The sequence below is a fragment of the Vespula vulgaris genome, chromosome 3, assembly GCF_905475345.1.
Source record: "Vespula vulgaris chromosome 3, iyVesVulg1.1, whole genome shotgun sequence".
Classification (NCBI taxonomy): Eukaryota; Metazoa; Arthropoda; class Insecta; order Hymenoptera; family Vespidae; genus Vespula; species Vespula vulgaris.
Window position 1 is genome coordinate 10,723,973 of NC_066588.1, and position 23,038 is coordinate 10,747,010.

Genomic DNA, 23,038 nt, shown 5'->3' on the forward strand with positions numbered 1-23,038 from the left:
TATTATTATTATTATTGCTGTTGTTGTTTTATTATTATTATTATTATTATTATTATTATTATTATTATTATTATTATTAGCAGTAGTAGTAGTAGTAGTTGTTGTAATAATAGTAGTAGTAGTAGTAGTGTAGTAATAGCAGTAGTAGCAGTAGATTAATATTATTATTAGTATTATTTGTCATTATTATTTTTTTATTATTATTAGTATTGTTTGTCATAATTATTATTGTTTTATTATTATTATTATTATTACTATTATTCGTTTTATAATTCTTGTTATCGTAATTATTAATCGCGCTATACATACCTATCACCTTATACATATTATTATATATCAATAATAAAACCAAAAAGCTATGTAAATATATACACACGATAATCGTAGGAAATTTATTATTAAATTAAGAGAGGCTTTTAAGAATATTTTTAATCTCACAAGAAAAAGGCATTTCTTTTTATACACATATGTACGTATATATTACACACATCTTATATATCCGTATAGAGTTGTGTGTGTGTGTATAGATACATATGTACATACTCACGTGTATATATATATATATATATATATATATATATATCGGCGTATATAGGGTCCAAAGTATAACACAATTGCGTAACATGTAACGTAACTATGATGTTGTATCAAGGGAGAAAAATGGCAAGCATCGTGTCTAACAATTGGAACACGTTAATACCTCCGAATGATGTAAACATGTTGAAATTATTGTGTAAGTTGGACACGATAGCTCGTCGAGCTTCTCAACATCTTTAAGAGGGTCCATACGCCAAAATTTTGTCTCTATGTACTTACACATTCCTCCTCAATTCTTCGAAATAAAACTAGAAAGAAAAACGAAAACAAAAGAAAGAAAAAAAGGAGAGAAAAACGAGAAAGAGAGAGAGAGAGATTTTACTACATTGTCCTTTCGAAAATTGTTCGATTCAAATAATAGAGCAAAAGTAAAAGCAAAAAAAAGGGAAAAAAGTAAAAAAAAAGAAAGAAATGCAGCAAACGGCGTATTATAGTTTTTAATGAAACATGAATAATAATAATAATAATAATACTCCATACACGATCACGCTTATTATGAGCATGTGCGCGCGTATAAGATGCACATTTTACGGTGCCTCTCACTTTAAATTTATTTCCACTACGTAACGCAAATCGATTTCGTAGAGAGACAAATTTTTAGACGGTCCAATAATAATAAAATAAACTATTTATATAACGTAGAAAAAATAAAATCTTAAGGAGAAAAAAAAAGAAACATAGAAAATACGGACGACAATGAAATTTAGGACTGTGTATGTAGATATTGTTCGTTGTGCGAAATTTTTCATTATTATGGAGATCGACGAATTGATAAATATAAATAATCGTGTCTGTCGATCCGTAAAAATGAATATAAATCAAACAAAATTCGATCAATTTACAAATGAATTTAAAATTTTTCGAACATATGAAACAAAAACATTAATAGCGACGATTATATCGGACAATCTTACAAAAGTATTTGTAATAATATCGGAAAAATATTTTGCGATAGAACTTTCGATTATCCAAACGAATTAAATAATTTTAAACATACTTATCGATTAATAAGTTAGATTATGATTCGGCGATATTATTTAAAATATTTTAATATTAACGTTATATCGAATTATTGTAAAATTATTTTATATGTTACCTTCTTTTTCTCTTTTTTAACGTTGCATCGAATCGTTATAAAGCATAATTAATTTCGATCGTTATCAAAATAAGTATTTATTTTAATAGAGAAGTAATAAATATTCTATGAAAATAGAAAATTTGTTTAGATATTGATGGTTCTATTGTATAACTTGAATATTAATGTAACATTGAAAAAGAGAACATGGTGACATTTACATACGTATGATAGTTAGAGATAGTATGAGTAGAGACAATCAATAACCATCGTTATCATCGATAGGTTTCTTTAGATAATATAAAAATTTTATTTTATAAAATATCGAAAAAGTGAAAAAGAAAGGAAAAAGAAGTATAGATACACGTGTATTATATTCGAATGCAAAACCAACAAAAATGTTATTGTAACGAATATAGAAATTTATTTTTACTCGTTTATAAATTTGATTTTCAAAACGCTTCTCATTCGAATTAGACGGTAGACTATATATAGTAATGTATCTATGAAAAAAAATATATATATACATGTATGTATGTGTATATATAATATCAAAGTTGAGAGAAACGTAATTCTGTATGAAGTCAGAAATCAAATTTAAACTTCATTATAGTCTGTTCGAATTCGAGTAGAGAGAGAGACTTTATTTCTTACGATTCGAATAATAAAATACAATCGCTTTATTCTTAGACGAAAATTGAAAAAAAATTATTATTATTATTAGACAAAAATCGCTTATTCTTCTCCACGCTTATCTCGACTTATTCGTACATAATTAAGAAAGAAGATAAATAATCGTTTTAATGACATCTTGACGATAGCTTTATGATATATTGCTTCTTGCTTCTTATGTGCAGTAAACTGATTTAAAAGCTATCGGATTTAGCAACAATTTAGATTAGACGATCGATCGATTGATTGACATAGCGATAAATAATCATTATTTAATTTTAAAGTAGAGCGAGATCGTTAAAGCTTTTTTGTTTTTCTTTTTTCTACTGTCACATACACACACTCATACACACACATTTCTGTTTATTCTTTTCTTTTTTTTCATTCATTCTACATGCAATGTGTGTAATATGCATATGATGATCGAAACAACGAATCTTTTGTCTGATTCTAAAAAGAAAGGGATACCTTTCGTAGTCAAGGAGCAATATATTGAAATAATCGTGGACATGAATTCATTTTGAAATTTTATCTCGGTGCTTCGTTTTCTCTTTGCATGATTAACGTACCTATGTGTACAAATATGTATACATAGGTATATGTATACACTTGTAAAGGATCTCAAAATGCAAGTAGTGTTCGTGAATCGGCCGATAATAATGCGTATAATGTGTATATATAATATGTGCGTGTGTGTGTGTGTATGTATATAACACACATACGTATAATGTATTATACATTATATAACGCATGATAAACATTATAATTCCTAATATATTATATGCGTTGGTGCATTCGATTAGGTGAAACGTGATCTTGTATACACCCGCCTTGCAAGGTGTAAATGCTAATAGATCGTCGAGGACGAATGGATAAAGACGCAAAATTATGTATGACAAGAGGAAATAGACACGCAATACGATTATGAAAAGCAAAAGAAAAGAAAGAAAGAAAGAAAGAAAGAAAGAAAATTATATCCATTTGTCAGGAAAATCGATATAGGTCGTCTGATTTTCTTTCGAGACTTATCGATGAATATTGAGAATAAGAGAATCTCGATAAAAAACAAATAAAATAAAATAATATAAAATAAAATATAGAAGAAAATAAATAAATAAATAAATAAAACACAAATACTTTTCGTAAACGAAAAATAATGAGGAGACGATCGAGAAGTCCGATTAGAGAAAGTAGAAGCGATAATAAAAATCTGTTATTCGCAATTTTAGAATGTGATAACGACACGCAATCTAGTATAAGAAGGATAATTAGCTTCTAATAATAACACGAATTACGAAATATCGACGTTAGTCAAAGTAAAAGTTTACCGAAACGTCATAAATGCATTCTCGATGTAGTAGTAAGTGTCGTCGTATTAAAAGATGGCATATTGTTGACTTTCCGACGTGTACTTACACTCTCTACGAAATGTAAATCCGTTTAGTCTTTTACCATTTAGTATTTTACCAAGAAGCATGAAAACACATTCTTCTTTTACTTTTAGAATTTCAATAAGTATATGCATATAATCGACCTTGATGTGGAGATAACTTAACCCTTTAATGCATGTTTTGGAATTTTTTTCGAACATTTTTAGAAAAAAAGAATATTATTCCATCATCGTAAAATAAATATCAAAAGTGGAAATAATGAAAGATTATGATATCATTTCTCTCTTTCTTTTTCTTCTATCTTCTTTTCTTTTTAACGAAATATCATGACAAGTTAAAATCTTCCATGTACGTTAGATCGCGCAAGTTAAACTGCAAATTAAACATTAATATATTTTATAATGCATTTAAGGGTTTGAGTACACGTGAAAATTAATTTAACGAAGCGAATCTACGTACGCGCATATTGTACGCTTAATAGTATTAATTTGTAAGATACTTGTACTTGTAATTTATTTTTCATTTTATATTTTACATTCTGTAGATTTAAGGACTTTAAATTAATTTCTTTTTTCCTCTAGTTAACACTTTTTTATATCCTAAGAGTTTCGATCAACGACGTGTAAATTTTCACGTGTACTTATTTACGGATATTAACGTACATACGTTATGTCGACTCGAGATCCCACCAAAAAAATCCTCGAATTAATTACATAATAAAGAAGGCTCATCTCGAATAAAGCGTAACGCGCGAATATGTTGAATCTCGACGAAAAACGAAAACCAGCGTGGAATTTAGTTTGTCTTTCTGTGATTTTAATAATATATAATGACATACCAAAAAGGAAATAATTGTAAACGTTTAAACGTTATTTAGATATTATTATACGTATTATAACTGTACGATTACATGAAAAGAAAAGTGGATAAAAAAAAAGAAAAGAAAAGAAAAAAAAACAATGTGAAGGAGGAAGAAAGAAATCGAGCATGAATAACTGTACATTCTTTCGAATTTTAACTTGTCATCATCATTATTATTATTATTATATCGAATCAAATTTGACGATAGATATATAAATAACTCTCTATACGAATGTGTAACAAAAAAAGTTACAAATAGATGAAAAAGGTGCTGCATAATAATCTTTGCAAAAATAATATCGAGATGAAGGTAAATGTGGAGAAAGAAAAGAAAGAAGAAAAAAAACGAAACGAAACGAAACAAAACAAAACAAAAAAGATAAAAATAAAAGAAAAATAATCTCCTTTTCTCATTTTTATCCACGTAGAATCGTATTTATTCGTGATATCGTATAAATCGTTTGCTATCATTTTACAAATTGATACGAAAATATAAGGCAAAATATAAGGTTTCTTTGTATAAATATTTATGCGATACTTATTATCCGATAAAGAATTATTGCTTATCGAAGTTTTTAAAAGAAATTAAAACGATCTTGTAAAATCGTAAACAACTCGTCTAACCAAAAGAGAAAGAGAGAAAGAAAAGAAAGAAAAGAAAATGGAATGAAAGAAAAATCATAAATTATACCATGAAACGCTACTTCGCGAGTACCTATTTTATTTCTCATTTGAATTTTTAAGACAAACTTCTTCGCTTATATCCTCCTATACGTATGAAAGAAACAAAGAAAGAGATGTTATTGCTAAATATGTCATCGGAAAAACTTCGTTTCGAGCGAAGTAAAGAAACACGGATTATTCTGATATCACAATTGTTAGGACCAAAATACAATATGTATTTCAGGAAAAGAAGATTAAGAAAAAAAAGGAGAAAACAAAGCGAACGGTATTTTAATACATCAAATAAAGTAGAAAGTCACGTGGTTTTGAGCTGATGTTGATCGAATAGCGTTTCAAGACGAAAATTGAATGTAAAGAAATAAAAAAATAAATAAATAAACAAAGGCAAGAAACGAGATTGAGAACAAACTGAGAATGGTTTTAAGTAAAATATACGAACGTAAACGTTGCAATGGTTAGAGGGGAGTAAGGAAAAGGAAAGAAAAAAAACAAGACCAAATAATAATCAATGACCTTATCCTACATGACAATTATCCAGTAGACTTTAAAGGAAAGGAAATTATACGAGCAACAAGAAAGAATATATAACATGAAGGAATATGTAAAAAGAGACCAAAGCGTTATACTTACACATACCTATTAATTATAGTATAATCTATAATTATAGTATAAAGTGTTATATATTTAAGGAAGAAAGGAAAATGAAAAAAAAAGAAAAGAAAAGAAAGAAAAAAAAGAAACTATAAACCTTCTCTTTCCAGCCGCCCGAATAGAAAAAAAAGGGATTATCCGAATCTAACGATCATTTATCATTTACAGAGAAAATAAAAGTAACGAAAAAAAAAGAAGTCCATATTTTCTATTTTTCGACGATCTCTCTAACTAACTTTTAAACTTCGATATTGGGGTAATGTAAAGGGGGAAAGAATATGAAAAAGAAAAAAAGAGAAAACAAAAAAAATAATTAATAATAATACTAATAATAATAATAATAATAATAATAAAACGAAAAGAAAAAACCTAGCTTCGAAGGTTCGGATTTTTTCCATAACGCGTTCATGATCTTTCGCTTTGTCGATGTTCTCTTTTCTTTTTTCTTTCTTTCTTTTTCTTTTACATCCAAGAGAGATTTTTGCATCGTCGTACTTTTCTTATCTCTTTTTTCATTTTCTTTTTTCTTTTTCCTTCTCTTCGTCTTCGATCAACTCGACAATCGTACGTACAAAAAAGTGTTTGATAAAAATCAAGGCGTAACGTTCAACGCGCCAGACCATTTTCTTCTCGAAATAAACAAGAAAAGAAATAGTAAAAATATAAGTTGAGGGATGCAGGAAGAGTAGGGAGGAGAAAGCAAAAAAGTGAAAATTGGAAGAAGAATACCGAAATAAATAAAAACAAACTAACGAACAAAAAAATTAGAAACGTGAACGATCGATGAGAGAGAGAGAGAGAGAGAGAGAGAGAGAGAGAGAGAGAGAGAGAGAGAAAGAGAGAAAGAGAGAGAATAAACGGGCAATATTGGTCGAACGTTCGAACTATTTGGAGCTAGAGAAACATGAAATTACTGAAACTCAATCATATCACCGTAGTTGCCTATACTATCTGCTAGTAGTACCTCGTCGACAATACTGTTGACTTACTGGCAAGAATCGTTTGTATAATTTGGTGAATTATGATATAATAATAAATACGTTATTAAATCTTGAAATCATGATCCAACAAATTATCCAATACGATTCTCGACGAACAACTCAGTTTTTATAAACTACTACACTATTAATACTACTATTACTATATATATGTATATATATATATATATATATATATATATGTATGTATATATATATCACTACTACTATTACTACTACTACTACTATTACTATTACTATTACTATTACTATTATTACTATCACAATTATCGAATTAGTAAGAGTGCGAAAAAATAATTAAGTTAGAACACGATGTATCATCAATGCCGATTATGAATATATATGAGGTGTTATCTTCAATATTGAAAAAACATCGACGGCGTATGTTCGTCGTCTGATAACGATCGAAAAAACATGACGACGAAGCATGTAAAAGAAGAAAAAGAGAACAGACAGGAGGAAATTATTTCTTTTTTCTTCTCGATGATGACCACATTAACCAAAAAAGAAGAAAGAAAAAAAGAAAAAACAAAATACTAAAGGATCATTATCAAAGAGACGAGCAATTTCGAAACGTTGACACCTAATCTTTTTATTGGGCCATAAAATATGAACATTTCTTCTTAAGGAAGAGTTACTATTAATAATAATAAATATTAGTAGTATATATATATATATATATATAGCTATGTATATACATATATAGCTTTATATATAATTACTGATTATAATACACATTAATAACGATGACAAGAGAGAGAACGACGATAGTAATAATTACATTTAACGTTAATAACTTATAAAACGAAAGAGAAAGAGGAAGAGAGAGAGAGAAAGAAAGAGATATATAAAGAAAAAGAAAGACAGAAATTTAACGATATTAATATTAAGATGACGAAATAATAATAATAATAATAATAATAATAATAATAATAATAATAATATACATAATAACAACAACAATAACAACAACAGCAACAACTTCTTAAAATATGTACGATTTTAATGCGAATTAGAAAATCTTTCTCCGAGGCAAACGTATTTTGCAAGTGTCCTTCCAATTATCATGAATCAATGTAGTAGCTCGCTCTCTCAAAGGGTCTATTATTATTAAAAAAAAAAAAGAAAAAAGAGAAAAAAGGAAAAAAATTATAATAATAATTAAATAATAATAATAATAATAATAATAATAATAATAATAATAATAATAATAATAATAATAATAATAATAATAATAACAACAACAAAGAAAAAGAAAATAACACAACTTTTTAGAGTATATTATATAGTCGAGGCTTATCAACTGTACATTTTCTCACGGTCCATCCGGCCAATCGCTCGTTCACGTAAAGGATAAGTCGTGATTAGAAGTAGAGATATGGATCAAATCGAAATAAATTAAACGTCTATGGTTCGAAACGTGAAAATTCGATGGACGTAGATGGACCAAAATGTTCGACTCGCATGTATACGCATTTGTGTGTGTTATGTGAGAGAGAGAGAGAGAGAGAGTACGCGCAAACAATACGTATACGCTCAATCTTATTCTCCCTTTCTCTCCTCTCTCTCTCTCCCTCTTTCTCTTTTTCTTTCTCTCTCTTTCTCTCTCTCTCTCTCTCTCTCTCTTCCTCTTGCTCTTTCTCTTTTTTTCTCTTTTATACACTCGCACGTATACGTATACATGCGAGTCTTTTCAATAAACGATATATACATATAACATTATTTTAAAGAGTGGCTGGTATGACGTAACCAAATCTGTCAAATATTGTACATTTGCTACAGCATTAATCTATACAACTGCATATAATACGGCGATTATTATTATAAATTATTATTAGTTGAAGTTGAATATACCATATCTATTATTCTCTGGAATATTGTATTTTATTATATCGTTAATTCCGTTCCACTATTGATCCTTGTACTCCGTTCAAATAGATTTATTGATGAATATGATAACGTTGGATTAAAAAGGATATTAATAACGAATACATTTACATAATTCTTTTGAACTTTATTATTATTCTTTTAACTTTACATTTTTATATCATCTTACATTTTGCAACACAATAATTATACTTTTCTTAAATAATTACTTATCAAGTTTTGGGGTTCTTTCTTCTTTCTTTTTTTTTGGAAACTATTTCGAATACATTTTTCGTATGTAATTTTATTGTATTAAATTTATCTTTATCCTAATTTTTCTTTTTTTTTGTAATCTTTGTATTTATATCGATTTAAATTTTAAAATAGAATCTAATGTAGATTAAACTAGAATGTTCCTGTCATTTTCATTATTAAATTTCTCCCTCTTGTTTTTATTGCAATTCTCGGAAGAGTAGTCATAATCTCCGTCATTTCTTTCGTTGATGTCACTATACTCCTTGTTACTGTCATTATCATTGCATTCATCGCTATCGTCACAAGTATCTTGTAGTAAGGGTAACTGTTGTAATAAGAAAAGAAAGAAAATTAAATTAAATTGAACAAATCGAGTTGATCTATAAATTAAATTACTCATAAAACTTTTACATATATTTCTCTTTTTAAAACATTAAGATTTAAACATTAAGATCTTAATTACAAGTTAGAAAATAATATTCCATGAATATCAGTTGATACTTTACTGAGCGGAAGAAAGTTTTGGGGAAGCTGAATGAGGAATATATAAGTCGACTGAGTCAGTATCAGTTTAAAACTAAAATAATTTAGAACAAATGATGGAAGTAAATTAAATTTTATTGCGGTGAAATAAATTGTTCATTTTTGCATAGAGCGAGTAGAATGTTATATAATTTTTTAATAAAAAAAGAATTAATTAATCTTTGACTTTATAATTCGTGTCAAAATAATATTTTAAAGTAAAATTAATTATTTAATATAAATAAAATTTATTTTCTTTTAATCACGTGTGATTTTTAATTAATCTTCGCGAAGATGATAGCCGATAGTGAAATAAGTTTAATAATACGCTAACAAGTTTAATCCTCTTCTACAAATTTTTCATAAAGAGTTGGAAATGTACAACTTCGAATATTTTAAAGATATTTATAAGATATTGCTCAACATTTATTCGTGAAACTTTACATATAGGGAAAGCGATTTTTTCTCTTCTTTCCTTTATTACTGTTTTAATTCTTTAAGAAAGAGGTACTATTACGTTTCAACTACTCTCAACATTTATTTTTGAAAACATGCACTACTATGCATTATCCGTTATCAAAGTGTTAACTCAATGTCAAAGCAATAAATTCACAAGAAAAAGCAATAAAAAAAAAAGACGAATACCATTTCTTCACGAAATACCTTTAATCCTTCAACAGAAGTTAATCCCCAAATGACGAACAGCGCCAATAAAGTAATTGAAGGTTTCATCCTGACGTCGATCATACACAATTAATGTATTTCCTAGCGACTCGCCAATTTATAAAGCACTTGTCCAGCAATTGTAGATACAATTTTTTCTCTTCCTTATTGTTTTCATTATTAAAAAAAAGACGCTCAATTTTTACTTTTGCCAAATACTATAGTAAAATATTTTTAGTAAAAATACATTTTTTTTGTTTTTCATTCAATTTTATCGCATATTTCTATGTATGTATTATATTTGTACATATGCATTATATACGTATTATTAAAAAATTATATATGAGAAATGATTTGATTACTGTTGCTTTGAAACATTAAAAATATATTTACATGATATAGGAAATTGTATTTATAATATTTTCAGATCATAATGTTACACTGATTAATGTAAATAAAACATTTTTTTTATATATTATACATTATATACAAACATTGTTTTAATATATTATACATTATATATTCATATAAATATAAAATACTTCATAAATTATTTCATTTTATAATTACAAATTACATATAAAAACTATTCGTTATTATAATTACAAATCATATTGTTTATCATTTCCAGATTTTCCAATTATACAACTAAGTAATATTATTACAATATTTATTTTTATTATCATCTTTATATATATATATATATTAAATTATATCTACCTCAGTATAATTATAAACTTTATACTTTTTAATCGTACACTTCGTCTTACTATGTCCCATTTTTGTTAACTTATCATCACCCTTTTCTTTTCCAAAGATTTTAGAAGAAAAGAAAGGAAGGAAGAGAAAGGTCTAAATTACTTTGAAATTGGCTTTCATTTATATCTTTTTTTTATCTAGTTTATTTTTTCATTAATATCGAATATATAGGTAATTATTAATATTGATTAACTTATTAGTATTTACTTATTAGTATTAATTAAGTTAGAGAAACTTTATTTCAAGGAATGACATTATTTCGTGAGAATCTCGATGTCGTTTCTCTTCCGACATCTGTTGTCGTTATTGCTTAGCTCTTTCAATTCGATCGTTCAGTTCTCGAAGAGAAAACTCTTCTGAGAACAGAGAATCTTCGCAGCCACCCGAAGATAAAGTAGAATACATATTAAAAACCCTTTCCTACATTAGATACTTGTGTGTGTGTGTGTGTCTGTGTGTGTGCAGAAAATACATCCCTTTACAGACACATCATACATACATACACTCTTCGTGATTCAAAAGGTTTTAATTAAACGGAAAGAAAAAAAGTTTCCTCTATAAATACACATAGATCGATGAACGCTCTTTTTTTTTTAAGATTAGTGATTAGATATATGATTTCGCCAAAGAAGGACAAAATCTTTGATTTACAAATATCTATGGATTAAATTAAATTTGAAGTTAAATCAGTTTAAATGAAATTTGAATTTTGATCTTTGAACGTTATACTTTCGATAAATAAATAATTTTATCACTTTTAGAGAATACTTCTGTTTTGCATTTGTTAAAATTATTTCAAGAGTCATATTTGCTTAGAAATTCGTTTTGTATTTTCTTTCTTCCTGTTCTTTTATTTCTTTCTTCTTGCAATTTTGTTCTTTTTAAAGTTTCAAAATTTTTTTTAAGAATATAGCCAGAAGTTCTTACATGAACATTTATAAAATTGACAAAGTTATAGGACTCTGAATAGAATGCGTTCGAATTATGTTAATTACGCATAGAAAATACGTTATTTTCTGGCATTTTAATTTTTATCAATCCTTTGTCAAAATGGCCGAGGAAGGTTCCTTATAACTTTGATTAATGTTCATAGAAATACATGATACATGCGAGTGATAACGAAAATCCAGGACAGTAGAGTTCATCGATCCTGAAAATTACTGAAAATATACTTTCAAAATTTTTTTTAAAATGTACTTTCAATGAAGGTAACATTGCGTATTTGTGCGATTCAATTGAAATTCTATTCAATTGAACGCATCGATTTAATTGAAATTCGATTCAATCAAACACATCGATTCGATTGAAATTTGAACGCGGGACACGAAGCGTAAAAGGAAAATTTCAGTAAGGATTTTCGAAAAAGAGAAGGGGTATGAACGATCCTCTTCAAATAAAACTGAAATTGCACTATTTATGGTTTTCGAATTGATAACTAGGGATAACAATAAAAAATTATCTACTTAACAATAATAGACACTTTTCAATACTTGAAAGATTAAACGAGTTTTTCCAAAACAAATTAACATGATATATGAAAAGCCATTCGATAGATCGTTTTTAAATTTGCACAAAATAAGCTCAAAAATATTTAGAGATCGTTAATTCTTCGTGTTACATAACGATTCGTCTTACACTTCTCTTTCTTTTTTTAATCGATTCTCATGTTTTAATAATTACTATTAAAAATGATAATTTTTTTCATAAATTTTCCATGTTTGAATTTCGATTAGTCGACGTCTCTCATAAATCTTCCGTGTTTAGTTATTTCCTAAAAAAAAGTTGGTCTTAAAAATCGAAGATCGTCAACGACTCGTTTTTGGTGTTAACTTGAATAACCGTTTTTTTTTTTATTTTAAATGAATCGTTTCGGCTTTGGAGAGTGTCCATCGAACGTCTTCAAGAAAAATTTATCGTCTGCCGACGACCATATTTTTCTCACTTGTCAAATATTTTCGAATGATTTTTATTTCTCAAAGCTCTCGATAGATATAACTCCATGTAAAAAGAAATTCCTTTTATTTACCGACAAAAATTTCATTTCTACGAAAATAAAAAAAGATTCTGATTTTTCAATTTTTTTTTTTACGAATTTTTAAATGAACGTTATTTCTTGACGGTTTTCCAAAGTTCATTTCCAAAGTCAAAAACCCTCTATAATTATAAATGAAATAATTGTACATTGTTCAGCAGTGTACACTCAGATAAAATGTTTACTCTGAAAAAAAAAACGTTTAATACGAATATCATATAAATCACCAATGGTTGACACTTACAAAATTTACAAACTTCATTAAAAATTTCTAGAAATTTCATTCGCATCATTTGAAATATTAAACGTTAAGATATATTTCTATTAATAGTAAAGCAAACAATTATTATATATAATAATTAATAGCAAATATTAATACGTAATTAATATGTTAATATATATAATTATTAATAATATATTATTAATATATTAATATTAATACAATTAATATTAATATCATTACAATTAATAATAAAATAAAGAAAGTAAATCGGGCAATAAATTCTCTCGCATTTTCTATTTACAAAAATTTAATGAAAGAAAGATATTAGATGAATACATATATTTATCGATACTCATAAAATTCTATTAACGATCGGCGCGTACAATAAGTTAAGTGATATCCTTCATTTCGAATCACAGTTATTTAATAATCAATAATAAACATCTCGCGTCTATAAATCAACTACAGGTTTATCATCGTTATTATTACAACGATCGATTCACCCACATACTATTAGTTCATTTCTATTATCGAATGATTTCTAGATCGCATGAATATTCATTCATTCATTCATTCCTACAAACGATAATATACGTAGGAATAATTATTTTTATTACATGGTAGTGATCAAGTATACCAAGTCAAGGATGACTTAAGAAGGAAGACGCAAGGACCTTTTGTTTCCTCGTCTCAAGTTTATACGATCGTTCGTAGGAACATCGAAAGGACATCTCGATCGAGTGACGAAAGGGAATCGAAAAGCGGTTATACGTTTCTTGTATCGAACGTTTCGTTACATCCGGTTCTCTCCTTGTCCAGTGATCTCCTCCTTCGCCTCTGATCATTTCCTTTCTTTTTATTTCTACGTTTCTTTCTCTTTCTCCGTCTCTTCTTCGCGTTTCACGCTCGTCTTCCACGCACTCTCTCTCTCTCTCTCTCTCTCTCTCTCTCTCTCTCTCTCTCTCTCCCTCCCTTTCCCACCCTTCGTCCTCAGGGTTCTTGCTCTCACCCATTCCGATTCAGATTTTTCGTTTTCGTTGCAGCTGTCGACGATGGACAAGAAGCTGGACCAGCTGGTATACGTGCCGTCGAGAATATACGAACACGCTTAAAGTCTATCGAACGCAACGGGAGATGATCTCGTGCTAAAACAACAAGATGAATTTGTTTATACGCGATAAATTTACTCGTTAGTCTCGTTTTTATATTTATGATTGGATCATCGCGTGAATACTTCCTTGAATTAAATTCGTTTAATATGACATCGATATTAGAGAAGTAATATTACAACGTTCTTACGTAATTATACTATTGTTTATACGAGAAAGTTTGGAGAAATTTTTTTTTCTTTTTTTTTCAAAAAGGAGTTTTGCTCTTCCTTTCTACTACTTGCAAATAAATGATAGATATATAAGTTTTTAAAATAAAGAAAATTAGAAAAATAACTATGTATCTCAAATCTAAATACGAGTTTGTCACCTGAATAAATATGGTATTTGATTAACGGTGTAGAAAAGGAAGATTATTGTAATAATAATTATCGTTAGAGTGTGTGTGTACTTCTTTCATACTTCTGATTAAACGATGAAGCAACGCAAATAAAAAAAATTTTTTTTCGATTAACGAGAAACGTATGTACATGTGTAATTTGACGATTTATAAACAATAAAAATTCGCTTACCTCGATACATGCCGCTTGTTCGTTAATCGTCGTATAGCATCGACGATACACACGTATAGCGGCTCCTCGCAAGAAATTTAAACAACTTCGAACTCGTGTAATGTATTTACAATCGAAAATCTGTTGACATGAAATTAAGGAAGCTTCGAATTTGTGTAAACCCACGTGGAAATTTGGATAATTTTATATTCGAACAGATATATTTAGCGAACAATTTGTTCTCAAGAAGTAGATATATGAGTAATCAGAAAGTTCTCAAGTTCAATCAAGTAAATTCGATGGAAAATATACTTAAATATTCTCATAATCGAATACATCGACTTATCGCGATAAGAAAATCTTCGTACTTTGTGTATATTTGTTGAAAAATACAAAAAATTCTCGTACCTGTGTGAATTCGCTGGGGAAATACGACAGATCTTTGCATCGGAGTATTTCGTCGGAAAATTGCAAGAAAAAAAAAAGAAAACAAAGAGAAAAGAAGAAAAGAAAAATTTTTCTATTTAACCAAATTTACTGGGAAATAAATAATTTCTCGTATTTGATTAAATACACCGAAGCGTATGTATCTGAGCATTGTCGATGGAAATATACGAATAGTTTCGTACTCGAGCATTTCGTATTGAACGATAATGACTGATCTTTCGATCGAATAAATTCACAGGAGAAAAATACGATGATCTTTTGGTTCGAGCGTTATATCGGAAAATATAAGAATAATCAAGTATCTTTTCAAAGTAATGAAAAATTCCCTTTCCAAAGAAATGGGAAAATTAAAATCAGTATTGTTCGGCTTATCGCCTGAGAAAATATGAAAACATGTCGTCAATTTATTTCACGAATTGACGGGAAATAGAAACGAAAAAGAAAAAGAAAGGAAAAGGAAGAAAAAAGAAAGAAAAAGAAAAAAAAAAGAAAATGTCAGGTCCGCGAGAGCGGACGTCGAAAGGTACGGCGCTACGCCTTCGAAGTCGGCCTAATTAATCGAGAAGGTAAAAAGGTTTGATAGTAGGATAGGGAGGGCGGGTAGGTTGGGAAGTAGAAGGATTGGGAAGTAGGGGGAAAGGGGTGGGAAGGAAAAGAAAGGGAGAGGGAAGAATCCAAGCTTCGTTAGGCCGGATCATTGGATCTTTCCTTTTCTCGCTTGATCGTCAGTCAAGTCGCGCGGCTTACGGAACGGCCATGGATTCCGGTTTTCCATCGGGATTAAAACTCCCGCCGAGAATGATGATTTCCGGTGGCGTCTCTTTCTTGCCTACCTTCGCGAGTATTCCTTCGCGAGTGTTCGAACAGTCTCTCTTTCTCTTTCTCTCTCTCTGTCTCTCTCTTTCTTCACGGGTTCGCCTAGAAAACAATCACGTATGCTGTCTGCATTGTGCCTCTTCCAGTTTGTCCTGCGTTCGCGCGCGCGCTCCCCTGCCTGGCTGGTTGCCTGCGCCTGCTTGGCTGCGCCTGCCTGCGAGTCCGCGCGCGCTCGTGCCCTCGAAGAAGAAAGAGAGAAAGAGAGACAAAGAGAACGTCCGATGACTTTTTACCGACCTGCAGCGGCGGAGTTCATTCATGAAGTCGGCTTCTCTTGCCGTGAAACCTCACGAGCGATGAACGAATCGTGAGAGAGAAAGAGATAAAGAGAAAAAGAGGTAGGGAAAGAGAAAGAAAGAGAAAGAGAGAAATAGAGAGAGAGAGAGAGAGAGAGAGAGAGAGATAGATCGGCCATCGAAGGCAAAGCCAACGAACGAACGAGAATGCGGCTAAGGGTTAATTGCGCGCATTACACAATTGCGAGCTACGTTGTGCATCTCAATTCAAGAAAGACGTCGCCTATATTCCACTCCGTTTTATCGTTTTCGATGATAATAGTCAACGTGTAATGATGTAATAGATTAGTAGTCATGAAACTGTTGGTTGGCATTAACACTAACGATGTGAGAGTAGGTTGATTCATAAATAATAATAATTTCGTAATAATAATTAAATTGTATTATTGCAGTAAAATCTTTAATTACAAACGGCTAATATCAATTCGATGCATGATAACATGTTTTACTTACATTTCTAAATTAATGGGGATTTATTGTGAAATATAAAAAATCATTACTTCAAAAAAAAAAAAACAAAGAAGGAAAGGAAAAGAAAAGAAAAGAAAAGTGCTGTTGGGCATAGGCAATTTCGATTGCAGAAACTAATACGTATATTACGATTTTTTTTTTTATACCATTAAATGTGACTCCCTGTATTTTCTCTATCAGCTGATTTATTTTATTTTTGTTATTCGAGCTTTCGAGGATTTTTTAAGAGAAAAAGAAGTAGAAGAAATATAAATGAACGGAAATCTGAAGAAAAAGCTGACAAGTTCATTAGTAAAGTATAGATAGCTTTAATAATAATTTATAATAATAATAATATAAAACGACAAGAATAATTATAATAACGATAGCGGTAATAGTAGCAGTATAAACGGTAGATGGAGTAGAACGTAATACTGTCTTCGCTGAATCTCGATTGAACGATGATTATGTATTGCATTACATGTACGGATTAATCGGAAACAGGTTGAACCTTCACGTCGCATCATAATTTTTTATCTGTTTCAGAACTAATTCTCCAATGTGTACGGGACATGAAACCGTTATCGATACCAGTCTTGTAATTCTTTATTAACGACTAAAATTATTGAGCAGGTATCCAAAAAAGAATATTTATTTATTATTTCGTTAAAGATATCGGAAAATTCGAGTATAGACATTCACAGTTTACATTAATGCAACATAAAAAAGAAAAGATAAAGAAAAGTGCATAAAATATTAACATTATTGTTATGCATTAATTCCTTAATTCCTTAATTTCAATAGAAAGTAAAAAGAAAAGAAAAAAGAAGATAAAAATTACTTGTGCGATTTCATTAACTATTATATATACTAGTTTATTCATTTTTCCTTTAAAAATACTCGATACTTCGTCATACATCTGCTAGGTACTCGCGTCCCTTTACAAGCGATCCTTGGCTACAATATATTTTATAATCCAGTCCGGCGTGTTCCGTACAAGCATAAATTAAATACTTGACCGTCACGGCGAGCGAACGCGAATCACGTACGTAAATATCTACTGGAGATAAAAGGAGAGAAATAAAAAAACAAAAAAGCAAAAACGTAAATAAAAATAAAAAAATAAAAATGAAAATAAGGATAAAAATAAAAATAAAATGACAGCATGAAATAAATAAAGAAGAAGAAGAGGGGAAGGAGGAGGAGAAGGAGGAGGAAGAAGAAGGGATGGAGCTCAAGATACCATACCTGTATGCATATAAGAGAACAACGCATGCATATTACTCTTCGGTTGAGAAGATGCCGCGACGACGATACCGACGAGACAAATCGAAGTTTTTCACGAACGAACCTGTCCACGGTACTCGAACTCGTCTTCCTTCGTTTTAAACCGGCCATCCATAATCCCTTCTCTATATCTTGCTCTTCGCTCTTCTTGGAGCTCACCCATTCGTACGTTACGAAGTACCTACGATAGGCGTAGGGAAGGGGGGAGGAAGAAGTTAATCGACTTTAACCTCTTAACAGCAACTCGTTATACCCTATACCCCAAGCGTAAAAAATACCGATAAGTCTAAAAGATTAATAATTATCTATCCTATGTGATCATTGGTTTTAGTAATCGAAAATTTATAAGAAAATCAAATTCTACAATTAACATATTTTTTTAATAAGAGATTCTATATGAATCATGTTTGATATTCTAATATAACGATCGAGTATAGTTCTATATAATCGAAAATAAAAAATTGATCGGATTGGTTATAATCAAAGATGATTTATAGATCGACGTTTTAACAACATCGATCTTTTCGACAATCTCAAAATTCAACGATTTTTTCGCACGAATAGATTTCGTTTCAAGAGTCACCTTTTTTTTTCTTATTTATTCATAGTAATTCGATCGTAACTATATTTCATTTAATTTTCCAGGACATCTGGGAGGAGTAGGCTCGACGAACGCGTACGATTGCGTTTCGCGATGTCAGCGTGCGAGAAGAGGAGGTTCATCGCGATGATCGTCAAAACGTGAGACGGACTCTTTCTTTCAAGGCCAGTTACTTGGAGACCGTATTAGGAAACTTGCGATCGTTCTGCAAAATCAGATGAAGGGAGGATTTTTTTTTCAACTTCACGCCGGCCATTACCATACCAAGAGTGGATTATTTTATACACATATATAACGCGAACAAATACACCCGCGAGTACGAGCGCGCGCGCTACCGAACGAACCACCTCTTTGCCAGCTTCTTTTGCCCACCCGCGTATAAACTACGAAGTTCTTATCTATATTTAGTTTACGTGAAATATTCGTAAGACTAGGAAAAATCATTTTTTTTTTTTTGCAAGATCGCGATGGGAAGTAACAACGATTATTATGAAATTTTTGCACGCTTGGTGTCTAACGCGTTCCGCGTCTCCTTCCCAGGCCTTCCTTCGTGGTCGCCAAAATTCTTCTTTTTTTCATTCGAGCTCCGCCGCGAAGCCGTATTAGGAAACCTGCAGTCATTGTGCGCGCCTCGCTTGAACGGCGACGACGACGACGACGGCGACGACGACGACGAAGACGAAGACGACGAGGACGACGAGGACGACGAAGACGACGAAGACGACGAAGACGATGAAGAAGACGAAGTCGACGAAAACGAAGACGAAGACTAACAACAGTGGCAAAGAGAGAAAGAGAGAGAGAGAGATTCAACTTGCAAAAAGTTCTCCAAGACTATAGGGACAATAAGAGAAGACGTGTTACGCACAGACCCTTGCCACTTTCTATAATTACTACATGGTTTCTCTAATTTATATCTCGAATGTTCTTTCCTCTTTCGTAACGTTCTACGAAAAACTTCGTTCTATCATTTTGATTTTCTTCTTATTCTCGTTATCAATCATAATATCTATTATAAACGGCGAGATATTCGTTGATATTAGATATTTAGAGAATATATTCGAAAAACTTATGTTCAAACAGTTTTAAATCTGTATTTTGTGTAAAAAAACAAATAGAAAAAAAAGAGAAATTAAAACTCTGTATAGTACGTATGTGTGAGCTAAGTATAAACGTATATAAGCGATAAGCATATATCATTTTCTCGCTATCAATCGTAATATCTATTATATACGATAAAACTTTTGTTAATATTGGATATTTAGAGAATATATTCGAAAAATTTCTGTTCAAACAGTTTTAAATCTACATTTCGTGTAAAAAAAAAAGAGAAAAAATATAGAAATGAAAATTCTATATAATAGTATATATATATATATGTGTGTGTGAGCTATATACAAGTATTTATAGGCGATAAACATGTGTTATCGATTAGGTTCGGATTTAGGTACTCCGGGATTGACGGACAGTTTAGTTAAGTATAAGTAAGAACCAATGAATGGTAGTGGTCAAATCGATACTATTGATGATATTCGATCAATTCAATACCAAAGTACTCTATGGATACATATTGACGTTTTATATACTTAGTATCAATTTTCTATATTAATACTTCTCGAATCGATATCAAATCTAAATAAAAATCTTTACATCGAGTCAATGTTTGATGTCTCGTGAAAATATATATTCGTTCGATGTCTTTGCTGATTTATCGATCACAATCAAATGAAAAATATCTTTGGAAACTGACGAACGAAAGTCTAAAAGACAAATAAAAGACAAAAAAAAATAAATTAATTAATCGTGTTCAAATTTTCATAGAAGTATAGAACAAGTATCTATAATTTCATAAAAGTATGGAGCGAGTATCGATAACTTATATAAGTATCAAACGTGTATCGATATTTTCATACAAATGTCAAAATAGAAAGTATCATTATTGATGATCCGAACAATATCAATTAAAATATTCAAATTATCAATCACCAATTGATACCATTAAATACGGCATTATAATTTATAGGTTGATATCAATAGTATTGATTTAGTATCTGACTTATAGTGTGTGTGTGTGTGTGTGTGTGTGTATGTGTGTGTGTATGTGTGTATATCTTCACAATTACATATAAATAGTGTGCTATACTTTGTGCTATATATACTTTTTATATCTTCGTCTATCATATCGCACCCCGTTTTCAAAAATATCATACTCTAAGGATAGAATAAATATCTTATTTTCTATTTATTAGTTTCTAGTTTTTCTTTTCTTAAGTACGCAATTTTTTCCTATTTTATTGAAATACAAATTTTTAAAACCATGTTAATAACATTTGTTATACTGATTAACTGTTGGAAGATGTTTTTTTTCTTTTTCTTAAATAATCTAACTCGTAATATTTACCATTTTGTTATAATTAATACAAATTTATGATAGTATATATGTTATAAATTTATAATATTATGTATTTAATACAAATTTATGATATTATGTATTTGATCTGCGGTTAATATTTATGTTCGTATATATCGTTAAAAGTTAAAATAATCGATTTTTCTATGTTAACCATTCTAATTGACAATGAAATAATATGAGATGTACAAATTGTGGATAAGAAAAGAAGAAAACGATAAAGAGAATATCAAAAAGAAAAATAGAAGATGAGGAAGCTGAATAAGAGGAAAAGAAAGTGTTAGGAGAAAAAGAAAGCGAGTAAGTTCACGTTTCCAATTCATTTTTATTAACACATTTTATTACGTGCAAATTGGTTAGAGTTGAAGTCTTTTTATAGTCGAAGAGAAGCCATAACTGGAAGATTCTTCTTCTTCTTCTTCTGTTCTTCTTCTTCCTCCTGCTATCTTCCTGTCTTTCTCCATTCATGTTTTATTTTCTTCCAACCTTCTTCCCTTGTTATTCAATTTCCATTCTTCTTTCTCTTTCTATGAAATAGAAACTTTTCTATCAAAATTCAAACCTTTAATGCATTTTTAATGTAAATTATTAATTACTAATCACTATTATTCGAAACAATTATCTATCTATCGCTCTCTTTCTTTCTCTCTCTTTCTCTGTCTCTATCTAATTCCAAATAAAGACAAGAAAGAGAATTTCAAACTTTTCCATAAGTTGTTCTTAAAAGAAAGCTAACTATATAATAACTTTATCTCAGTACACTTGTATCGATCTCTCTACCGGAAAGGTATCTCTCTCCCTCTCCCTCCCTCTCTCTCTCTCTCTCTCTCTCTCTCTCTCTCTCTCTTTCTCTTCCTCTTTCTTTCTCTTTCCTATCTCTTTAGATACAGCTCAAAAGACTCACAGGAAATTCCACGTCTCTTTCCCGGATCGTGGAACCGACGTTTTCTGCGAAAACATCTGAGAATTACGTCGGATCCATGGTAAGTTCGTTCGCTGATCGTCGGACGGGGATCTCTTTCCTCTTGCGCTTTTTCGATATATCGGAGGATGGAAGTAAGGAACATATATAAGTATACGCACTAAACACACACACATACATACATACATACATTCATATATACATACATACATACATACATTCATATATACATACATACATACATATATATATATACACACATATATATACATATATGTTCTCGAACCGAGTGGCCGGCATGCGCTCGCGTGCTCGCATACCTGAGGTGAGTGCGTGTATGCACTCGATGAGAGAGAAAAAGATAGAGAAAGAGAGAGAGAGAGAGAGATTGGTCGTCTGTATATGTAAGAAAGAGAAAGAGAGAGAAAGAGAGAGAGAGAGACAGAGAGAGAGAGATGGTAAGCTTCAAGGTTAGCCGGAGAGACGTATGAATGGGCGTATGCATGAATGGGTCGCTATACGCACTCGAGAGAGGCCAACTGGTATGGACGCCAGTCCCGACACGCACCTTGCCGTCTTTCTCTCTCTCTCTCTCTCTCTCTCTCTCTCCCTATCTCTATCTCTATCTCTATCTCCATCTCTATATATCTCTCTCTCTCTCTCTATCTCTCTCACTCTCTATTTTCCTATATCTGTGCGTAAGAGAATATATTACCTATATCGTGTAGCGTGTATATGTGTATATATGTGTGTGTGTGTACTTTACATGTACTTTTCTATACTATATATCTATGTGTAAGTATTATCTCTTTTAGTTAAGTAAATGTAAATAGTACTTAC

The 23,038-nt window shown here is 30.2% G+C and overlaps 1 protein-coding gene across 7 annotated transcripts in view; it reads left to right on the forward strand.

Annotated features, from left to right (window-relative positions):
• LOC127062196 (potassium voltage-gated channel subfamily KQT member 1) overlaps positions 1-8,804 on the forward strand; it is a 60,376-nt gene extending 51,572 nt beyond the window's left edge. For all 7 annotated transcript variants that reach the window (XM_050989962.1, XM_050989956.1, XM_050989959.1 and 4 more), the window contains one exon: positions 1-8,804. This exon is cut by the window's left edge and continues 2,353 nt beyond it. The gene's annotated coding sequence lies outside the window, so the exon portion shown is untranslated.
• Positions 8,805-23,038: the final 14,234 nt, after the last annotated feature.